Genomic DNA, 25,113 nt, shown 5'->3' with positions numbered 1-25,113 from the left:
AACTGCGAGATGCTGGTTTTAAAATAGCGTCCCTCATGCCGGCGTTTGTCAGCTTCTGCGAAGAACGCACTGAATTTACCCGCACACAAACAATATTATTCGGTGTTTATCGCTGTACGCTGCAGGGAGTGAAATGGCAGTTCATTCTGCTTTGGCTAGTGGATGTCATTGGCTTTTTGACGAGCAAATCTATCAAACACAGCTCATTTGAAATGAAGCTAATGTAACTACCCAAGCATGAAGTTACACTGCAATAAAATCAATACACGCTCTGGTTAGAGCGAGTTGCAGCATGGAAATATGAACTAGAGGATAAAAAAAAGGACAACAGTGTCGAAATAGCCTGATGCCGGTAGATTCCCTCGTGGCTGAATCACACATTAAGTGATGTGTTTGTGTGTGTCGTGATTTACCGGCAATCTTGCTTTGACCCCAGCATTGACTCGGAGTGTGTGATCTAATGGCCATGACAGTGTTTGATCTGTACTGCATCTTGAAACAATCCAATTCTATCAAATCCATTCAAACTCTATTACGCTTCTCTCAAGAGTACTCTTTTTATTGCGATACACCTGTTACAACTTTCGCAAGGGATGGGCTGAAATTCGCCTTTGGATCTACCTTTAAAGGGACGGTCCTCTTTTCCCTTCCTGTATGACTTACTTTATCCTGCAGATATTTTGATGAATGTTTGTAACCGGACAACGGCGGTACCCATTCACTTCTATTGCATGGACACAAAACCAAAGCCAGTCAATGGGTATCGCCGTCATTCGGTTACCACCATTCTTTAAAATATCTTTTTTGTGTTCTGCAGGAGAAGGTCACACAGGTTTGAAATGACAAGAGGGTAAAGAAACGAAGACGGAATGTTCATATTTGGGTGAACTGTCTGTTGGGATGTCCTTGTTTGTAAAGACGTGGTTAAAATGTCATAATTTAAGTCTACAATACCTTTCCATTTAGATAGCTGGGGGTGTTGTCCGTAATCAATTTCAGCTGAGCGTCAGCCGTTTATGTTTTACAATGTGATTATTGTCCTAAAATGGGGGCTGGTCTTCACACACAGACATGCTGATCTAGTTTGTCACTGCTGAGCAAAAGGAGATTTAAACTCGGGATTAGAATTAAATTTAGGACCGTGTTTCATTCATATGAGGTGTAGATGCACAGTTATGCTTTGTTTTAAGACCCAGTGAGCTGCCTACACAGCCTGCCTACAGCGTTCTCTAGACTCCAAATGGACTTTTCTTGTCAAATAATAACAATTTTCTCATTATTTACTCACTCACCGAAAATTCATTATTCACTGCTCATTTTTGCTGAAATCAAATTGATGTCAGAAAATATTTCTCCTTTTGTGTTCCACTAAAAGAAAGTCACACAGGTTTGGAATGGCTGGCGTCAGTGACAATTTTCATTTTGGGGTAAAGTGCTTCTTTAATCTAAAACACCCACACTATAGTACATGTTTCATCTGTCTTCTCTTTACCGCTACATGAAAATGATTTCTTCCTCCAAATGTGTGTATGTGTGTCCTACTTTCAATTCCACCATGTGTTTGTTAGTGTCCACTTTGGCCAACCCATCCCTTTATTTCATTTCGTCTCTGTTTGGAGATGAATTGTCCCTGGTCTCCAGGAATGGAACTGTTAATAATTCAGACCAGGCCTGGGCATTGACCATTAAAGCCAGGAGGCAGAACTTTCAGCTGATAGATCACTAATCAGATTAATCGTTGACTTTCAGCAGGGAAATGGAAAAGGGTGAGGGACCACGCGCCGCATGGTAATATACTGGACCTTCCGGAACACTCTGCGAGGGAACGCTTTCAATTACGGGCGATCAACCACTGTCAGCCGGAGAGAACATTGCTCATGATTGCGCATTCAAATAGCAATCCTGACATTAGCTGAACGCCGGTGAAAATATTATTTTGCTTGATGCGCGTTGCGCAAGGTGTGCTTGAGTAATTTGTGCACCGATGGCCGTGACTAATGCTTGATCTACGAAATAAATAAAAAAATGTACTATCATCGCAGTTCAGATAAACATAACACAATCTAGCCAAAGCAAAGCATGTGAGAATTTGAAGACATCTGTATTCGTGTTCCAGGAATGCTGGTCATTTATATTAAAGGCTTTGTTATAAAAAGATGATCATTGATTTGCCATTGAATTTTATATGATTCTTTACAGCTTAAGATGTGGCCTGTGGTTGCGGCTGTTGAGATAAAAGTGGCGAATTGTTGAGGTTATTTGTGTGCGTGCGTCTGAGCTGATGCCAGATAAATTACCCATATTAGAGTTCACCTTGGAGTGGAAATATTGATTAGTCGCAGTCTTCTGTTATCCACACGTACGCACGCACGCACACACACCATAGACTATAAAAACATGCAGCCCTCCATGAAGGAATAGCTCACTCAGAATTAGTAAAGTCTGTCATTATAAACCTCAAATGAATTTCGTGCCAAACCAACCAAATTTTGGAAATTCTTATAATTGTTGGCTTTTCATAATTTTCTCTCAAAATGAATACTAAAACGATGATGAAATACACAATAAATGCCATGGATGGATATTTACTAAGCAATTCACTATTTTGTAGAGGGGTTCACCTAAAATTGACCAAAAGGAGCATCAGCAAATGACGTGAGACATAATAAAAAACGACAAAACAAAACTCCTATTTGTGCAAACACAGGGGCAATAAAGTTCAACCAATTCCACTTTCTTCCAGTATGACCTCTCTGTCGTTCTGTCTTTCTATTTATCTCTCATGCTACTGTGATGTGTTTGTTCTTTTTTCTGCAATGAGAAGTCTGATCTGGTATGGCTGATGGCGACACTCACTGACTTTTCATGTATAATTTATCACAGAGAAACAAGAAGTGAGAGAGTGCGAGTTCGTCCCTTCCTCCAAAAGATTTAAATGCTGTGGCCAGAAAAAACAGCGAGGCTAACGCTGCATCAGACTGCTGATCCTGTAAGACACTGAACCAAATACCACACACGTCTGAGCAAGAACATGAACCAAAATATACAAACGCAAATGATCGATCCAAATATCAGAACAGGGGTACATTTTTGTGATACAAACGTAAGAACACGCACAGAAATCACACAACACAACATTTTAACTTGTTTGCTCAATAAGCACTGGACATTTACATTTCATGGCTACATTCACCCTGTGATACCTGTTTTTATTTAACACTTGTTTAACCCCGTGTTCGGTTAATCAGTATACTGAAAATAAACTTTTGCCCCGGTCTAAGAATTTCTGTCTAATTATCCACTCAGTGCTTATCAGAATAAAAATAAAAGATACGGAGCTCACAAACCGCAGTTTGAAGATACTGAGATCCCTCTGTTCGCGAAATCAAAGGACAGACTTCTAACAAATTGCAACTAAACAACAAACACAAGCCAAAAGAAAGAATAACAGAAATGATGGACTGATGGATATCTGATGTTTTTTTGCTAGATAGTAACAGACCACAATCAAAGAAATATATTTAATATTTGAATAAACCCTGAACAAAACAATGATAAAGCTGACTTTGCTGTTGTACATGCAATTATAGAATTATTAAATTAATCTATAAAAATAATCTAAATGCTTAAATCAAATTATTAATGCCATGGACGTGTCCATATTCTTTGTGTGTGTGTGTGTGTGTGAGAAAGAGAGAGAGAGAGAGAGAGAGAGAGAGAGAGAGAGAGAGAGAGAGAGAGAGAGAGAGAGAGAGAGAGAAGGATGAAGGGGCAGAACTTGTCCAGGGTCAGTTCTTCCTCCTCCTCATACCGTGGGAACGGACAGACGGGTCAGACACAAACAGACCACTGTATCTCTCCCTTCACTTTCCTTCTCTTACAAATGTCTTCTTGTTTTTTCTTTCTCAGTAAAATGTGTTACAAAAACAACAATTTGTCAGTTAAATAGCAGACACATTCACTGCTACGTGAAAACCATCAAAATGATGCCACATGCACTAAGCTCTGACTTCCAGGACACATGTGATAGCCAGTAACGGTCAAGGCTGGCTTAGTTTCTCTCCCTGTGCTGCACCTGCGCTCTCTCTCTCTCCTCGTGCCATCTTTCTCTTGCTGGTCTTGCTCACAGTGACCCTGACATATCTTTTCTCTGTGACCACAGGAGTCCCGCTGTTCCATCCTTGTCAGGTGACATGTGGCCTTTCAGCGATGCCTTGACCCACTTGCATCACCACCCGTTTCATCAGCGGCAGGTTGATTGATGTTGTTTGCTTATATCAAAGGGCACATATCATGAGAAAGTAGATTTATTTTACACATTTCCAAACAACAGCGAGTTGTATGTATGTAGCCATTATGTAAAAGTGTAAAATACGGCACCTTTAAATTCTTATCCTGTTCACCGATTCTTCAAAAGAAACATTGAACACACTTACTGACCCAGCATTCTCGCCGTTTCCTAAACTTCCACACCTTTACTTCTAGATGCTGAGACTGCAGCATCAACAAACAGCCAACACGCAAAAAGAAGCTGGTGGTTCAGACGCAGCAGCCACAAAATGTAACTATTTGTATCTAAAATAAAAGGCACCGTCAGAACCCCCCGGGCGAGTGGCCAACGGCAGCGTGGGTAAGGCCAAGCTCGAGAGCAATATAATGGCATCTCTGCACATTAATCACACTGAAAGCCACAAGCGGCATACAAAAATTGACAATCTGGCAACCCACCGCACGTCTTTATTAAATGCCACATCACGCAGGCTCCAGAAACACCTATGCCTTCCACAGAGACGCAAGAAATGTGAACAATGAGGTGTGGGTGAACCAAGAGAAAGAAGGGAATGAAATAGGAGAGCAAGTGCCAGAAAAGAGTGAATGATGGAATAAAAGATGATGAATGTTTAAATAAGGCTGTGTTTTATGGAAAGAGCAGGGGTGATGTATGCTTCTGTCGGGTGACGACTAAATCAAACTATGGCATGTCACAGGCACTCAGGAGAGACTGGCAAAAAAGGGCGAGATGGAGACTAAATTAAAAATTGCCTATTAGAAGTTCTCCCTGACATTTGATTGAGTAAAAAATTACGGTGACGTCAACTTTTGATTTATGATCCTGAGGACGGCGCACTGCTTTTAAAATTGTCAAATGGAAACGCCAATGATGCCACAAACGCAGACTTAAGCATCAGGGATTTAAACACAGAACCACACGCCGCACAGGAAACGGAGGCAGGGGGCATTTGCTCATTCAGGTGAAGATTTTCTGACAGCAGGAAAAACCGCCTCACCAAGTCATTAATTCGAGCAGCCAGTAATTTCCGTCCGGACAACAATATTTCCTCTGCAGGAAAGTTAAAAATGGAAATCTGTTCCTCAGACCTCGAGTGTGTTCAACACAATCACTTCACCCCAAAGATGTTTCTGTGCAGGTTTTAAAGGCGACATATGGAAAACAGGACTTGTTTTTGATGTACAAGGCAGACATACTCTACAGTTCTCGACTGCCCCAGTCTGTCTAGACATTTATGTAAAATAAGCTGCAGAAATGGGTCACTCGGGAATCTCCACGGTATTGATAACAGCGAACGTAAGACCACCTATTAGGGCTAGGTGTAGTAGCTAAAAAAACTCACATTTTTGCAGACTTTTGACCATATTTAAAATACATCTATAAGTTTTAAAGCATGTGTCTACTTGAATCTTTTAGAGCAAATTTACAATGTTGCAAAACACAATAAAATGTAATTTCAAGGCATGTGAAAATGAATTTAACACAGAGTACACAAACTATAAGAACAACCCCCTATAGATTATATGGCCCCTTAAATCTACTTCAATGTTACTGACTAAAGCTGGTCTGAACACATCTGGTTCTGATCAGGGATGAAGTTCAATCTAAATGCACACAGCACCCATACCCCCCTATGGAAAAAGCATGCAAGAAAGAAACTTAAAATTAGTCCTCAAAGGAACAGTTCACCCCAGAATGACATTTTTGCCATAATTTACTCACCCTCATGCCGTCCTAGGTGTACATGTCTTCCTGTCTTCTGGCAAACACATTTGGAGTAATAATAATCCAAATCCTGGTTGTTCCTGGCTTTGTAATGCAAGTGAAAAGAGACCCAGTGAGTCACTCCAAAAAGCACATAAATCCAGCATAAAACAGCTCCAGGGCTCATGACGCGATACATTTGTGAGCAAACAATTATTATTTTGAGTTTATTTAGTCACGTTTGGATGTAAACAAGATTATCACTGTTCTCACTCAAAATGGCCACACGCAGGCTCAACGAACCTCATCTTTTGAATCTCATTGGTTCTAGTGGTTACAAGACTTATGACAACCAATGAGATTCAAGCGCTGTGAAGCAGCAATGTTTTCACCATTTGAATCTCATTGGTTCTCGCCAATTGCGCTTTTTGTAGGGTCACTGGGTCTCCATTCACTTGCATTACATGAAGTACACCTAGACGGCATGAGGGTAAGTAAATTATGGCAAAAATGTAATTCTAGGGTGAACCGTTCCTTTAAGACAGAAATTTAGATTTTCATCAAATTTGTTTTATTTTCTCTGAAATCACTGTTGTGCTTCAGAACAGAAAGATCCCCAGGCTGAAGCGCAAAGCTAACAAAGAAAAGAGAGAAGCTGTGAACTGGGATTTGTTATTTTTCGTATTTGTCTCTAAAAAAAAAAAAAACTAAAAATCATTTAGTGTGGCCAGGAAACATGTTTAGGGCATTCCTCACAAAAAGCAATCCTTTTTCTCATCTATCTGTTGTTTACAATGTCCACAGATGCACAAAGGTAATCCTGGATTAGAGGCCCAAACCACATTCCTGAAAATCTTTAAACAATGATAGAATTTGGGATCCGCAACGCTTCCCAGGAGAATGGCTACAAAATATTACTGCACGAGAGGATCAACTAAATATTATTACCTGATTAAATTGTACTCAGAATATGTTTTATTTCCTGTTGGCTTTTTGTTTTGGATGCTTTTTGTATATTTGAATGAAACCCATATTCTCTGATATTTGTCAAATAATTATGTCCAATAAATACTTCAAAAGTTGAGTGTTTTGTCAGTTTTGTCCCACACACCTCACATCTGATGGTTTCATCTAACCTGAGGTGGCATCCCACTCACCAACGTAAGAAAACGTTGTAGGCTACCCATTTCTCTCACCTTAACCGAAACAACATTACTGAAGTGAACTTCGAATGCACAATGGCACTTAAGATTGAGTGCCATTCCAAAACTAAGCAAGTCAAAAGACAAATTCTACTAATACCACAAGTTGTTGTTGGACTCACTCCTACAACATGATACGACAATTTCTAGCAGTTATTCGCACACAACACGTATGAGCTGTTCCAACAGTTATAAGCAATTCACATACTATATAACAGTATAGTAAATAACTTTCCAAAACTGTAGGACACAGGAGAACACCGTTTCCTGGTTGTAAAACACGATTGTGAAGCTGATCAAATATGACTGTGTGGCTGATTGTAAACTTTCCCACTTTCTTGGCAATCCACTTATTCAACTGAATTGCAAAAATCCAGAGGAAAACATGTCTTCCTCTCTCTGTTTTCCTCGCTGTCTAAACATCTAAAGTTAATGTTCGTCTGGTTTTAGCAGTTGTTTCCACTAAGTTGACGTATTTTTTATTAAAACAAGAAGTTTGGAAACTCGCTTTCGAGTTTTACAATTTTCAAGTTGTAAGACAAAAGGACTTTTCTAAAGATCCCGCTGTGCTGGCTTCTAGATGTGGGTTAAATTTGCTCTGCAGAATGTGCTGCTTATTGACCAGAGAGCTCGGAGAGGTTTTACCACCCCGCTGCTGGGTTTTAGATGAGCTCTGATATATATTTTTTCTACTCTTTTTGACAACAGCTCACTTGTTTTACAGTGAAAATATTTCAAGAAGTTCTGCAAAAAGTTCACAAAGGATCTTTCTCCACACAGGCCGCTGCAAAATGACCTTTTACCCAGAAAACAAATACTTCGCACAGAAAGCCCCATCTGCTTCTCAAATTCTTCTTCCAAATCAAATCAACTTTAAATCGAGCGTCTAGCAGCAGAGGAACATTGTTTAAATACGGGTCAGAGAGTTGTAGGAGAGCGGATCGTTGGGTGGAAATGCAGTGCGGTCTGTTTCTCACGACTTTGCCGTTTTCTTCGATTGCAAAACATGCAAGATGGTAGTCATGCAATAAACTCTAAAATGAGAAAGCAATGAGCAAATGCCACCAAAAATCCACTAAAACAGATCAATACGTACAGAGAGAACGATAGACAGAGAGAGATATGCATTCAGCTCCCTTCATGTAACATTTCAATTTTTCCTGAAAAGAAAAGTCAGGGCTGGAAATGGGGGGGTCATGGAGGGACTGAGTCCAGTGAGTGAATTTTAAGGGGGGGATGGAGTTCCACCTCAAAATGTAGAGGGTTTTCATATTTTATTCATGAAATAGCCTCAAAACGCCATGCACATTTCATACATACATAAAGTGGCATTTTCTGAATCTATAGTTCAAAAATATACATTAAAAAATGTCCCCAACTAGAGTCCCTCCCAGTCTGCCATTTCCAGCACTGTTCATACTGTATCTTAGGTCATTATATGCCATAATCTTCATGAGTTATAATTTGTCTCTTCAAACAAACAACTACACCTCAGAAAAATAAGCATTCCTGTTCCAGCCGAAGCTAGCGGTGTGGCGAGTGAGGGGTCCTTTAACGAGGTGGGCTGTGTAAATATGAAGTGAATGAATGCAGGCACTCACTGACTGCTAAATTTAGGCAGCTTGCATGCGAGAAGTTCCGTTTCTCTCCATCTGCACGATCTGAAGAAAAACACGTCTTCGTGCCAACGGATCCTGTGCGTACGCACACCCATAATTGCACGGAGGCACACGCGAACATACATAAACGGACACAAACGCTCAATTTGTAAAGATGTGTTTTGCGAACACGCGCTCGAGATGCTGACAACCTCACCTAAGCTTTCAAATCGAGACCTGGAACAGAACGTTCTGAATATTCAGCAAGTGCAGCGATTTGACTCTGTGTTTATGAAACCATAATGTTCTGTGACAGGTTTAACTAATTGTTTCCCGTTGCTGAGAGTTTCCAGAGAAAAAGCTGGAGAGAAGATTTAGGAAGTTATTACTAAAATAAGAATTCTTTCATTTATTCACACCCATTTTGTTCAAAAGAACATATTTTGAGAAACGCAATGGAAGTCAACAGGCACCAGTTCTTTAAAATATCTCCTTTTGTTTTCTGCCGAAGAAGGAATACAGGTTTGGAATGACGTGAACAGAACGTCAGCAAAATCAGAAGGTCAACCATCTCTCACCATTTCAGATTTTTTCTGTCAGCAGCATTATCCCTACGGCATCTACAAGCGGTTTTAATAAACCCTCAGCAAAACCGTATTCACTGGTGATGAGGTTTCCATAAGCTAGAAGACCGGGTCACATCCTCTTCAGAAGCCAAGAACCCTTCCTTTACCTGAGCTGACAGCGGTGCTTGGTCAGTGTTATCTGACAGAAATGCTCTCAGCTGATTCAAGCTGTGATTACCGAGTTAAAGGCTGACAGTTGTGGAACGCCTTGACGGACGGACAGGTTGGGAGAGATTTTCACCGTTTGCAAACATGGTAGTCTGACTCATCAAACCCTGTTTCAGCGAGGAAAACAACAGAAGAGAGGGAACACCGGGTCTCATTAATGCAATTATCGTCAGTGTCATGGGGATATTTGTGTGCATATCATCATCGACACCGGATTGTTTACGCGCGTTTCATTAGACTTGAAGGCCGCGTGTGACTTTTTTCCTGAAGAGTTGTTTACGCAGAGCACAGGCCGGTGTGCCGGGGCCAAGAGGTAATTAGGTTACCATGGTAACAGGGGCGTGCGGGGTTGAACTTTGCATGTAATGCTGCGTGGACAGTTTCGGACGGGCAGGTGGATGTTTTGCAGTGCTGTGCGAGTCTGCGATAGCTTGTGTTGGCTGGCGAGGAGTGTGTTATTGGTTAACAGCGAGAGTGTGTGGTGACACTAGTCGCTCTGTTCCGCTGATGTGCTGCAGGAAGCCGGTAGCTCAGCGACAACAGTTTATCTGCCAAAACAGCTGGAGAACTCTGCGCCTCCCACAGAGAGGACACACACGCATATACAGTATGTGCACGTCACCAACATGACAGGTGCTTTTAAAGTCAAAGAAAGACTCGCACGCATGTAAACACACACACACACCCCTATTATCACCTGCTTTAGGGATGAAAATCTACCCAAACTTGCTTTGTTTCTTTACTCTGTCCAACCCTACCCCACACCCATAATGCACTGGGGCTCAGGGTGCATCATGTTTGTATTTCTAAACCTGATTGTGAAATTCTGGTAGTGCTACCTTACTAAAATTAGCAAAATACCATTGACCAAAGTCAGATAACAATGACCAAACATTTTTTAATTAAAAAAAAGTAACAATTTTAATTAAATGTAAAAATGAATGCAATTTTCCAATTACCTGTGTCACACAGACAATTATTATGACAGTAAACATCACTAATATATTATAATACATAATATATCACTAATATACATACAGATATACATTTATATAATATACACATATACAGTACATATATACTTGTATTTTGTGTACTTGTATTATATTTTTTATTTTAAAAAAAAAATCATGTTTTTTTATTATTGTGCATTCCAAGTAATATCAATCAAAGTGCAGTTGGTTGTTTTGAGTAACTTATTTTTAACAACAAAAAAAAACGCTAACCAACACAATAAAACAATAACAACATAAAAACGACATTATTTTTTGTTCGTTTTTACAGATAATGCAATATTGGGAAAAGCACTCAAGACAAAAATGTGAATTGAACTGATATTTAAAGGTCCAGTCAGTGAAATCTAGCGGCAAGGTTGCGAATTGCAACCAACCGCTCACTCCACCCCTGCCCTTCCCGCTCGAAACACAACGACGGCTGACAGAACATGGCGAATTCCATGCAAGGGGACCCGCGGTGTATGTAGATAGTTAGCTCATTCTAAGGTAACAAAAACATAACGTTTCATTGTGTAAGCTCTTTATACACCTCTGAAGGCATAGCTATGTATATTATATTGCATTGCTATCAATAGATCCTCCCAAAAATGACACGCTGGACCTTTAAAAAGTAAAAGAAAGAATATGTACTGTTGAAGTGGGTGTGTCCTGGTGATTCTTTAACCTTATGGAAACTTCAACGCCAGTAAATACATTTTTGCAGCGTCATAAATACATATCGACCTTGCCCTCCGCATCTCCCGCTTAAAAACTCATACTGGGCTGACAACTAGTTTAATTTCTCCTCTTCAATACAACCGCAATAGTGCTTTACAACATTAGTCTCATCGGACACCTGGCTGGGTGGATGAGAGGTGTGACAGATAAAACAGCGCCTGTTATAAAGAAATATGAAAAAGATATACAAACCCATTAGGTGAATATTACCAAACGCCCCCACAGACACAGACCCCCAGACAGCGCAAACCACATTGTGAAAGACTGTGTGCCTGAGTGTGAAAGAATGTGTATGTGTGCGTCTGCCTGCTATTGTAATAGAATTAGAGAGAGCGGCCCATGTCTGATTTATGGTTGTGTCACGCCTAAAAGTACCTCTTTTACATAAAAGAGAGGCACACGATTTATCATCCCCATCTCTCATCTCTCCATCCATCCTTATTCTCGCCAAGGCTCATCTCAGCCTTCCCCGGCAGCCTCTTTCTCACTTTCCCTCTAGCATTGAATGGGCGAGCGAGAGGTGTTTAACCTTGCTGTTATTTACTGCCCTGTATAGTGCGGCTTGGAGGCAGGGAGGGACGGATGGCATCTGGAGCGCAGAAGGGCTTAACTGCGGATGCTCACGGTGGGGTACCTGCATTGCATTATGTAGCTGCAACAATACACAGAGGATTATGGGATATTTACTGTACGAGGTTGTAATGAGCAGGCTTTGTCCTGGGCGGGATAGCCTTTGTCGTGTAGATGGGGATGTGTGTGTCATAGAAAAAGATGTTGTATAAAGGTGTTCTGAGATTCTAGATGGGGCATTGTGTAAAGCAGTCTGTTGCTGATGAGGAGATGTGTGGGCGCGGGACAAAGAACAAGATAAACATGTCAACAAAGACGATGAAAGGTGAGGCGTGCCACTAGCGACACTAAAAGAAGATAAAAGATCAGATTTCTCAAACACAAACAGTTAATATAGAGGCACTGGTGCTATGGGATGCACAAAATTCTGCTATCCAAAATATTGTTTCACTGTATCACAGTAACATATCAATAGCTTAGATATAAAAAGACTTCGCCTGTATCAAACACAGCCCTTACTGAACCCTGTGCCTTCAGGACAAGATAACAGAAAAAAATACAGTCAAAACAAACCGACACGCTTTCTCAAACACATTTTATGGTGACCGGTAACATTAACCTTGATATGTGACTAAGTGCGAATCAGAAAGTGAGCCTGACAGATCGGAAAGCATTAAGTACGTTATTTTAGACAGGAACATCTAAAAAAGAAGCATGCGCACGCTCACGCACACGCACATGCACACACAGCTTCAGCATGTGTTATCACTGCTTTCTCAAGAAAAACAAGCGCACGCAACATGTCAATGCGCGTTTCTATGGCAGCTTGGAGAATGTCTCGAGTTCTCGGGCAGAACAGCGTACGGCGAGAGCCAGTTTTACCAGTTATCTTTATTTAAATCGCAGTAAACAAATAGCTGCACATGGTCAGGCATATTAATGGGTTGACGCTTGACTAAATGGCAGCTGTGGCTCAGCGTTCGTTATTCATTTACATTTATCTTTAAACCACTTAAAACACGTTTATGAGCCAAGAGACTAATACTGTAGTGCATTCAAGACATTCATTTTTTCAGTTTCTGAGCTCTCTGTCGAACCAATGACCTTGGAGTTGCGTAAGGTCAATCTCTACCAACTGAGCTATAGAAACTGGTATAGTAGAACATCTGAATCCTGTCGACCTTATTCAGGATCTTAAGCTATGTTTAAACGCAGACGAACCGAGAGATACAGACAAAAAAACAACCCAGTTCTGTCATAAGAAACATCAGGTCTCTTAAAGGGACGGTTCACCCAAAAATATAAATTCTGTCATCATTTACTCAGCCTCGAGTTGTTCCAAATCTGTATACATTTCTTTGTTCTGATGAACACAGAGAAAGATATTTGGAAGAATGCTTGTAACCAAACAGTTCTTGGCCACCATTACCTACCATAGTAGGAAAAATGACAATGGTAGTTAAAAGTGCACCAGAACTGTTTGCTTTCCTACATTCTTCAAAATATCTTCTTTTGTGTTCAACAGAACAAAGACATGTATAAAGCGATTTTTCCTACTATGGTAGTCAATGGTGGTCAAGTACTGTTTGGTAATACAAGCATTCTTGCAAATATCTTTCTCTGCGTTCATCAGAACAAAGAAACTTATATACAGATTTGGTACAACTTGAGGGTGAGCAAATCAAGACAGCATTTTCATTTTTGGGTGACCTGTTCCTTTAAAACGCCACTTTGACAATCGAAACAGAAGCTCAGAAACAACGGTTGTTTATTAGAGGTGTGAGGTAGGATTTAAGATATAATTTAGGGATCGTCTAAAAATGATTCACATATGTTCGGAGATAAACAACACAGTCAATTGTTGTTTACTACTTAAAGCAATCAGAATATATGCAGTTCTGGGATGCCGGCCCGTACAACAGGTTTTAGGAGTGTCAGAGAGGTGAAGGAGATCGAGATGGAAAACGTGCGCAAATGGTGGAGACGTCTAGCTAATCGAATGTGCTAATTAACCTTAGCACTTTCCAGGGAGAACAGGTGGAGGAAGAGAGGAAAGGATGGATGGATGCATCTAATGAATACGCCTATAGCACGGGTGGGTGATGCTTCCCATGAGCGGCCCCCGAGGAGGTCTGTCAGCTGGGCTGATGAGGACAATCAGCGAAGACTCATCCACAGAGATGCCGAGACAGAAGGACACGTACAGAAACGTTTGAACCCGGACGATCAATGAGTCCGGTCTGAAAGGAGTAGCTAAAAAAACAACGGTTAAAAATGCATTCAGCTGAGAAGAGGAATTTGTGACGAGAGTGAAACAGAAGGACTATGTTTCAGAAATGAACGTCTTTCATCTCTGAAACACTTAAGAGAGAATGAAAGACAAATAGAGAGCCTTTGTTCCGCCGCCAAACAGGTCACCGCGTAACAGCACCTGCTCCGAGCTAAGGACACTTCAAGGAGACAGAAGTCGATCAGCGTGTGTGGGACTCAAATCAGAAGGCGAGGTGAGAGGCCCTCATCATGAGCCCCTGTCCCCGCTGTCATGTCCCCTACTGCCCCTCGGAGAACTGTCCTAGTTTTTGATGGTTATCTGTCGCCGTGTCAAAGCTCCCCTTTTCTGGCACCGACATTTTCCTGAGCTATTGTTCAGCTGAGACAAAAAACATGATGTCCCCAATCCACCTGTGCTCAAAGAACAAACCTTCACTATGTTTATGTGGCCTAAATCTTTTAAAATCAAACCCCAAGTAGCTCTGTTGATCATTTCTTAGAGTGGTATTGGTTTCATCTTTTTGCTGCGGTTCACATTAAGCCCGAGTAGCTTACACACAGCTTCGCGCTGACGCCTGCAAATGAAAAATACAACTGAGGACTTGGGCCATAACACAGATGCCCTGAGGCAATATGAGCGAACAAGACTTTAAAACATCTACATTTAATATTGCATTTAACACATCTATTTAGACATAGTTTGCCAAGTTACATTTTAGCCTGGTCCTGGAGGGATAGTTGACCCAAAAATGAAAATTCTGTCATCATTTACTCACCCTCTTGTCATTTCAAACCTGTATGGCACAAAAGAAGATATTTAAAAAAAAATTGCTACCAATTGACCTGCATTGGTTTTGTGTCCATACAATAGAAATGAACAGGTACCGCTGTTGTTTGGTTACCAACAATCTTCAAAATACCTTCTTTTGTGTTTGCGGAAAAAAGATAAGGGGGAATAAATGATGACAGAATTTTCATTTTTGGGTGAACTATTCCTCAAATAAACCTACATATGAAATAACTGAATTTCCCATTAATATAATATACAGTAGCATTATGTACTGTATATATACTGCATATTCAAATACTGCATGTACATACATTTTTATATTACAAATTGCTAAAGAAACTACATTTATAAAAAAATATAAAATTACGTCTTTAAAACCCTTCAACATCACCAGATTGCCTCTAAACTGAAAGAAGTTGTGTTTATCTCAGCAGCCTGGTCCTCAAAGTAGACGGTTACATCTAGTAACACCCTTTTCTTTCTTTCAAGCCTGTCTCCGTTTCTCTGTCGGTTACCTGCAGCCTCTCTCTGGGTCCATCACCACTCTGTCTCCATGGCAACGGCTGCCGGGGCTGAACGGGCAGTTTTATGCGAGTCCAAACACAAGCGGGTACATGTGAGGGTATGGCCGGACACATGCGGAGCACAAAGACACTAAAGAGCTCTCCGTAACAGAGATACCCCCGTCTTCTCGCTGCCTTTTCTCTTCGCTTCCTCTGAACACTGCCAAAAGCCCAGAGACAGAGAGCGAACCCCGAAGAGGGAGAGAGAGTAAAGACAGAGCCGTGTCTGTGAGATTGAATGGGGTTGTAGGAGAGACTTCATGCTGCATATACCGCAGAATCGGAATGTTAATGTGGGCAGACGGTGAAAAGAGAACATTCTCTCTCTATAAATGTCATTTACTATAAACGATCGGTTATATAATTTTCAGCCATTTTGGGGCTATACAATATATATATCTTGGAATTTATGCATGTATTCTTAAAATGACTTCTTTCAATCAAGAGACATAATTTAGAAACAGCCACTGATGAAAATTCAATGCAAAATGTTTGAAGAAAAAAATTAAATACAGTCAACAATAAATAAACACAACGGCAATACGTAATAATGTTAATTCATATGCACCAAAAAATATACGATGAACAGTATATATTTTTATATAAAAGGTACAGTAGCTATACTTCTAACAAGTTAACATGGGTACAACACTTTAGATTGGGCCCTAATTTATTTCACCCTTTCCCTGTTCGCTCTCACGCAATCATTCCTTGCTCTCTTCAATCTCTCCATCCACCTTTCCATCTCTGCCAGCTCTCTCTCTCTCTCTCTCTCTCTCCCTCAGCCCGCTCCCCTCCGTGTGATCTATGGCTTCATTTCCAGCAGGTCATTCTGCCAGAACAAGATTACAATCTGTGCAATTGAGCAGAAACTCGATGGATTTGGTCAAATAAAGGGGAAGGAAAGAAAGGAACGGACAAGAAAATATCTCTCTTTTCCCCATTTCTGGATTGGTAGATTTTTAAAACCAACACAAACAGAGAGCTCGAAACAAAAGATGACGAGCAAAACAAACAGGTATGCAGACGATTCAGGCGGATGGAAACATAACAGACAGGTATGTGGACTTACAATTGACGTGCAGAGGCGAAAGAGAGATAGATATGCAGACAGACGGGTGAAGGTATCAGAATACGAAGCAGGCGTACGTGCGGGGGGTGTACGAGGCACTCTGGCCTTTCAAATGGCTCGTTATCGTTCTTTGCAAAAGGGCAGAGACACAGATAAATGCAATATCATTAATGCAGAACACACACATAACACAAGTTACCTTTAGCGGTTACCACGGATACAGCTGTTCCCGCATCTTCGCCTGATTACAAAAGCACAAATCCGCACATGTTTTCTTAATCATTCGAAAAACAGGATTCACTTAAAATGTCAATTTATTTATAAAGCATGATTAACCACAACTACCGACCAGTGTGCTGTACAAAGTAAAAACCCATAACAAAATAAAAACAACAACAAAGTCACAGATAAAGGTTTTAAATTAAAGGGAGAACATTCGATTTTTGACCAAACAGCCTTTGAGCCATTTAAAGGCAATGAGAATTTGCATTCTGCCCAGGAGTCGCTTTCTTAAACGGTTTGACAGAAGGGAAAGCGGTTGGAAAACTCTGATTGTCCTATCAGATGTGCTGGGTAACAGCGGATACCGCAGGGTCTCTAATGCAAGCTAACAGCCAGTGGACGTGTGGAAGTACAGAATGGCTGCAGGCCTGTGTCACACCAATTACATCCAGGCAGAAACTTCTCACCTCCCTCAGGCAGAGACCTGCAGCTGTGCACAACACGGCCCAGAGAAGAGACGTTCACAGACCACACGAGAACTTATGAAAAAGATGAACTTGGACCCGAGTGCGTGTTTGTGGGGGTCTCCAGTGCTGGGGAAGCTACTTTTAAATTGTTGTGTGTGCAATATGTACCAGTAAAGCACAAAAGGGATGGCAAAAATAATGAAGAAAGACACACCACGCAAGTCCAACTTTGGGAAACTTAAATCTAAGAGTTGCTTTTTACTGGAAAAGCTAGTATTTTAAAAAGACACATGCTATTGTCATGCTTACGAAAAGTATTTTTAGGTGAAATATCCCTTTTAAAGGTCCAGTCAGTGAAATCTAGCGGCAAGGTTGCGACGGCTGACAGAACATGGCAAATTATATGCCAGGGGACCCGCGGTGTATGTAGATAGAAATAGCTCATTCTAAGGTAATAAAAACACTTCATTCTGTAAGCGCTTTATACACCTTTGAAGACATAGTTATGTATATTATATTGCATTTCTGTCGATAGAGCCTCCAAAAAATTACACACTGGACCTTTAAGACACACCGTTATGCAGCAGATAGATTTGCAAGATCACTGCGGTACATAGCAAACAAATTTCAAGAACTACGATCCAGAACTCCGATTATGTGAGATTATGTAGTGAAAAACAAGAACAGTAATCTTCAGAGATCAGCGGCCTTACTTTTCAGATCTGCCCGCACACAGGCACGTTCACTTTCTGTTTCTTGCTTATGTAACGCTCAAGAATTGAATCAAATCAAAATGTTGTGCTTTCATAGTCAAATCTCTGGCCGAGCTTTGTAATTACCAATGCACCAAACCACACACAGAACAGCAAAGCGACACTAAAACTGCACACAAATTACAATTTCACATCTGCGTGTTCTCTGAAGATCGTACAGATGAGTTCACGCTCCGAGCCAAGAAGCTGCGCAGTAGCGTCGAAATCCTTCAGACATCTGTTGAATCATCCAACAGTCATTTCCATGTCACTACTATTCATTACATCGTCATCTTTTTGGTGCACAGCAAAAGGCTTTGATGAAAAGGGAGCGAAATAAGGCACCTTGATGAAAACATCTTTACTTTTGTTTGAAGGATTGGATGAAGAATGCGGGTGACGGGGAATAATTAGTATTTACCGTGAACATGCGAGGCTGCCATTAGCAGGTCTTTGTCAATGAGACCTTGCTAGTATGAGCGCGTGTGACTCAACTCAAAGCCTGGTTCAAAAGTGTAATCAGTGATACGTCGAGGCAAAGAGAACAGAGCGACTTGCTTTTCCCTTCACATGACTGATTTAAATATCAAAACAGAATGTAAAACGGTAATTAAAACCCAATTACGCTGTACTCGGCTGAAAAGTCAATTAGAGACTTCAGAGGCTTGGATAAGACAGATGCCAAGGTGAAGGGGGAGGCAGTGGCATAGCCTTCGGAAAAACTCGACAGGTAAAGAAAAAAGCACACGCACAGCTGGGAAAGCTACAGATCGCCCATGAGCACCAGTGAAAACGTCGCTCTCTTAAGGGGCTCTGATTAGTATGGGGGAGAAAAGAGGCCTCCTGTCAGCTTCATCATGACCCATCCATAAATGATGAGCAATTTGCATTATGAGACATTCAATTAAGACCAAAGAGCGGGAAAAAAGAGGTGGAGAGTGAGAGAGAAAATTAAAAAGCTCTATATTTAAGTGGGCTCCATCCAGAATTCCAGTGATGTCCCCTCTCATTGATCCTTCATTAGTTATTTATGTGGCGGTAATGAGAGCTGGATATGAGGGAAGAGTGTGTGGGTGGTGGTGCCAGACCAGGTTTTGATCAGTTGTATTTAGTTCCACGAGGGACGGCTGGTGCTAATCAGAGCTAGAACAGGAGCAAAGCCCCGTCCCGTTCCAGACCGGACTTAAACCGGTCCTATTGAACACAGAGAGGCAAGAGACACTTCAGTCCCGCGTCCCACTGGACATGCCGAGGGCTGTAACGGCGTTTAACCCTGCATGTTAAATATTTAATGCTTTCCGTGAATATTCATCGCCTTCAAAATTGATTATAATAGTGCTTATTGGTATTCCTCAAACATTGTGCTTTGTTTTACAATCCCAACCCAACGAATTAAAGTTCTGGAAGTAATTCAGTGGGTGGAAACAAACTCTATTTAAAGTTTATTTGTAGACTTTTAAATCTTGGTGTTCCACAGTTGTTATTTATGTGTTTGGTTAGATTTGAGATTACAGTTTCAAAATCTCCCAATGACTCATTATGATCCAATTGTTTAACATCGTTTTTTTCTTTTTTAAAGTCCCCCTGTGGTGAAAATCAAGTTTTTAATGTTGTTTATATAGCTGTGCGGCATTTTTAATATGCTTTAAGATAAACCATGTGTAAATTCAGAAATGAGTATTTTCTCCATAAAACTGAAGTTTACCAAAGAAACTGCCTCTGTGTACGACATCATAACCCTGTAACCAATCAAGTTAACAGATTTGAGTCATAGATATGCAAGGATGGCGCATAGATTCTGCACTGAAACGGTCGCTGCTAGCACACGCATCGAATGAGGCATCTATGTACCTATAATCGATGGTCCGAGCTCATGCAATTGAGTGGAGGCGGGGACTCATTTGCATATTCATGAATCCAGGTATCCTAAATGAAGCGAAAGTGTAGTTACTTTTCTAAATTAGGAAACATTTTAATATGTGCTATTTTAATGCTTAAAGGTCGTACCGAATGCATCAGTACTTTAAAGCTATTTATTCATAAACAAAACCCATTTTACTTGAAACCTTACCATGATTATTTCGCAAACAATGTTATTTCCTTCCGGAAGAGCAACTTTGTTTTTTTCTGGCCTTCTGAAAAGTGATGAAGCACACATCCCCCATACACAGATTATGACTTAATGTGTCAGCTAATCACTAGGCCACGGCTCCAACCCAACATGATTGTTTAAAGTGCTTTTAAAGGTGCACAACGTCAAGCTGGAGTAACACATTTGTGCTTTCCGTGTCAGGACTCAGCCACTAAAAACAATCATACCAAAAATAGCTCTGCTGGGAGCATGTCCCATCAATGCTATGATTTTTCACAAAAGTCCAGAGACAAAAAGAAAACACAGTGACACGCTAGTTTTGTTTACCCTCTGCATTTTTCCCAAGATCTAAGACACTTTAGGGCTGTGGGAAAGCACACGCTGTTGTTTTAAAGGAGTCCAAATAGCTGACGGTTTACAGATGCCTGAAGGACAATGACATTAATAGGCATTTACACAGCAAACCGAGAAAGTGTTGAAAGACAGCGCTGAAAATTCAGCTATGGCGATGTCTACATTTTCTTAATACCACCTCAGACCCTCCCGAACAGCTACTGATGGGATGTAGCAAGTTATAAAGAAAATTGCTGCATGGTTATAGTGTTCTTTCAAGGGTTAAATCACATAAATTGAATTTTATGTGCTTTAAGTAAGGGATAATGTACAGGCAGCCGGTTGTTATCGCAGAGATAAGCCCCGACAGTGTGATCAGGACCCGACGCGAAGTGGTCATTTCGCGATAACAGCCAGCTGCTTGTACATTATCCCGCTTACTACACGGCTACTTGCCACATAAGAAAAAAACTGGAAACGAAATGTGAATTTGAAATATTGTATTACCTCATTTTTACTGAATGCAGACCTTCCGCGAGGAAAAGCAGTTTAGTTTCGGTTTTAAAGTAAGAAACGACGTTCAAACGTCACGAACAGGCAAATTGGTTTAATTATTTGTAAATATAACGTCATATATGTTATTAAAAGACATATTTATAATTAATTTTTGTGTAATATTAAACTGCCCCTCTCAAAATGATTTGCAGCATCCGGGTTACAGGGTGTTATTTTTTTTGAGCGGTTGTTATTTGAAAATAACAACCCTTGGAATGTCGCGACTGGCCAATCAGAATCGATCATTCAAATGAGCCGTGTAATAACAGCATGTAACATATAGAATATATTGCTTTCATTTTGCTTTCAAATTCTAGTGTGAACAGCTTTAAGCTCCCGATTATCATCTTGGTGATAGAAGGATAGAGCAAAAAAGACAAAAAAAGACAAAAAAAAAGAAAAACAGAGTAGGGAGGGAGTGAAAGTGATGTTGACTTGTTGAACTTGGCATGCTGATATGATACAGTCAACACATGAAACACCCTCCCTACCTCTCTCTCTCTCGCTCCATAACTCTCCTTCTCTCTCTCTGTACTCACAGGACAAACGAAACACAATCATGACCTACTCTGGCATTTCCAGCTCCTCTGAGCGTTTGTGTGTGTTTGAGGAGAATAAAAGCTTACAGGTCAAACTGCCGTCACAGAAAATCATAAACTCAGCGGCCGAGCTCCCCTAAAGCACTGGCTTTAACACGCCATAAACCCCGCCGTTAAACCGCCATTGAAACAGTCGCACACAAAGTTCACCTTTTGACAGGTGCCTTTTGTTCCATATGCTATGCTGTTGATCGGTGTTAATTCTTGCTTTAATGGACATTCTATTTCTCATCTACTTTGAAAATACATCAAAAATCAAAGCTTGGAGGGAACACTGATGGGAAATCAATCTTTCACTTCCATTCATGTTTGACAGACATCACACGTTTACCACTAAAAGAAAGCGATTGATTACCCTCTCCATTCTCTTTGCTCTCCACCGCACCCGAGAGCTAAGGGCAGATCAACAGCAAACGCAGGGCTGAGGTAAAAGGGGCACGAGGTGCACAAGGCAACACACGTGGCCCTGCAGGAAACACAGTGTGCTCGATGCCCACAGCCGAAGCCTCGGGGCAGGTGAGATCACCGCTGGTCTTTCACACACGCTCAAGCATTGTGCAATCTCCGCCGCGGGCAATTTTCCACCCATTACCGTACAGCCAAAATGCTTTACATCAACAACTCTGCAGCGTCGGAGGACGCACTGCACATCTACTCAAACAGAGTTCTGAGGCTTGAAACGGCAGCGCCACTGTAAAGCAAGACTACTTAGTGACTATGAAACGCTGACAGAAAGCTTCTGAATATTTCAGACCAACCGGTCGGTGGTATCAAAATATACCTGGGTTATTTCTGAAGCCTGTATTTTACATGTTACGCAACTCGAAAGACGGCGGCAGTATGCTGAACACTGCTGACTAGATCACGCACGTTATCAGAAAGTAAAAATAAACATATTTTAGCTTGGGAAGTGAAACGCTAATTTAGACCCCAGGGTCTTGAGGGTACTGAGACAGCAGAAAGAATTGAACCTGGTACAAAATGTTTTTAAGGTATATTTACAGAGGAAAGTCTTGGTTTTGCTAACTATTTCCCCTTCTATCCAAACCCTAAACAAACTTACAAGGATGTTTTTCACTTCTGGCATGGAGTGCCAAACTCCACATTAAAACCTCCTGCGCCACGTCTGACAGGGCAATTAAAGTGCCAGGGAACTAGTGCTCTCCACTACAGTGGAAAAAAACGACAGTCTCCATGGTAACACAGATGGTGGTGGTCCACAGTTTTGAGCTTTTCAATTTGAGACACTTTTGTCAGAAGCATCGAGCTTCAGAAGGCACCTCTGGACTTGAAAGAGACAGAAATTTCTCAAGCCTCAAACGTCTTTCCTTAGGCCATCATTACAACGGTCGTGAGAGGGTATAGCTCTAAACAGGTAATAAAAGCTCAGGGGTTGTGGGTAACGGAGGCAGCAGGCATCGCTCACGCTAAATGCAGGTTTCAGCAGTAATTGCGAGGTGATCACTTCGTATTTGTGGGTGGAAAATGCCTGAAAGCAGCCTGCTACTGCAGAAACTCTCTGAGAATCAAACAGGAGGTGTAAACCGTAAATGGCAGAAAGGACATACCCACTGGCATTTGGCCCCGGAGAATGGAGAATATGAATAAGAATATAATTTTAGATTTACTCGAGTGCCTGAGAGGAATCATCAAAGAGAAGGCAGCCTTCAGCAAAATGTTAAACACTCAAGATAACGATTTTTTCCTATCCCTATCAAATAACCCCCTCATTTTCCATCCCTTTTTCATCTCGATCTGTATCAGCCCGGCCCTCAACCTTTGTACTTTGAAACGGCCAGCGTAGACATCTGTATCAACAGCAGAAAGACAAGGACAAACTTATCCCCTAACAGTGAGATGATGGAAAAGATATCCCACGACATACTAAATGGGGGCGAGCAGGACACAAATTCACATACACACACGCACGACTAAAGTCGATATTATCGAGTATGTAGTGGTCTTTGTGGTGGGAGATTTACTGACATTACCTGCCCGTGTCAGGCCTTATTGTGAGGTCATCCATCACCGCGGAGACAGGGGTCGCACACAGACTGCCACAGAGAGCGATGGCACGCGACCCGTGATTGCAAAAAGACGTTCAATCACTCTTTGGTACGTATTGTGTAGCAATCGCACAAAAATCAATTCACTTGCGTATGTGTGTGTACGTGTGAAGACTATGGAAGCTTTCATAACGCTGCCATTCACGGTGTCCTTGAGGTACACTACCAACTGCAGCCATTTACAGACAAATATACACATAAGGGGTCAAAAATTCACTGTATGCCTGCCAATAGCGATAAACCAGCTGTAAATGCTTCCTACTGGCCATTAAACTGTACTTTGCATTAATCTCGCAAAAAAAGACACAATTTAGCCTTTTTTCGTTACCACATTACAATAAGGTGGTTTTGCTAACATTAGTTAATGCATTAGCAAGATGAACTAAACATTTAAAAAAATAATTTAATTTAATTTTAGTCCATTTTAGCACTTATGAACATTTTTAAAATCAGAAGTTGCAACTGATTAATGCACAGTGAACTAACATGAACAATTGTATTGACATTGACTAACACGAAGAAAAAATAATAAATGCTAAAAAACATTGCTCATTGTTAGTTGATGTTAGCTAACGCATTTAGTATATATATATATATATACAGTATATATATAATATATTACTGACAAAAAAAAAACACATTACAATATCAATCCCAGCATATATGAGCTAGGCTCTCTATATTATGTTGGCGTTCCATTTAAAGTTAACTACTAACTAGTTTTATTTACTTGCCAAATCCAATTTTACCTTGCATTTTATGCATGCAAGCTTTCATTTTGGACCCTGGACATGTATGTGAGCACACAAACACACATGCGCCTCTATCTCGGTCAAGGGCTCTGTCCCAAGTGGCTAATTTCCTGCAAACTTCTTAGCATTAGTCGCTCGGAATATGAGGAAGCGGAAGAAAAAGATTGCTTTGTTCTCCATCACACCGAAAAGCAATTAATACAGTAATCCTGTCCCAGCAGGCCTTGGGGGAGGGCTGTATGTAAATGACCTGAAACAGGAGAGTGAGTGAGATGAAGTAAATTAGCTGCAGGCTCCGAGTAATAAATAAATATCCACGCTGATTAAAAACTCACTAACACGCCTTTCCAACGCGAGTCGGCTGGTTCAATCGGCAAGAGCAAAAATGAACGTCGAAATTGTCAAGGTGACCTTCCATGCCCACTACAAGATAAATAACAGTTTCTTCGGGTCTCGCAATGCAAGATATATATGCGTTCATTAAACCTTCCAATGCACTGACAATGATGAACACGGCTTTAAATTAAGATGTATAACTAATACTCTTCCTATTAAAAATTTACTTCTGCAATGGTTAAAACCATCTATCTCCAGCACGTGTGCTGCCACGGAGACATAACAAAAAGCGTTCCGTGGAAGGAGACGCCAGACACGATACATGGTTCATGTGGGAACCCGCGGGTGTTT

General features: G+C 41.0%; 1 protein-coding gene across 4 annotated transcripts in view; it reads right to left on the bottom strand.

The window, feature by feature from the left end:
- sema6e (sema domain, transmembrane domain (TM), and cytoplasmic domain, (semaphorin) 6E) overlaps positions 1–25,113 on the bottom strand; it is a 119,352-nt gene that overhangs the window by 69,805 nt on the left and 24,434 nt on the right. Inside the window, exon 1 of one of the 4 annotated variants that reach the window (XM_057339722.1) lies at positions 8,799–8,814. The exons of the other annotated variants lie outside the window; for them this stretch is intronic. The gene's annotated coding sequence lies outside the window, so the exon portion shown is untranslated. Of the gene's footprint in view, positions 1–8,798; positions 8,815–25,113 lie in introns of those variants that run through there. 4 annotated transcript variants of the gene reach the window in all.

Source organism: Triplophysa rosa, linkage group LG8 (genome assembly GCF_024868665.1).
Source record: "Triplophysa rosa linkage group LG8, Trosa_1v2, whole genome shotgun sequence".
Classification (NCBI taxonomy): domain Eukaryota; kingdom Metazoa; phylum Chordata; class Actinopteri; order Cypriniformes; family Nemacheilidae; genus Triplophysa; species Triplophysa rosa.
Note: the sequence above shows the minus strand (reverse complement) of the source record. Positions and strands in the feature narration are given on the sequence as shown.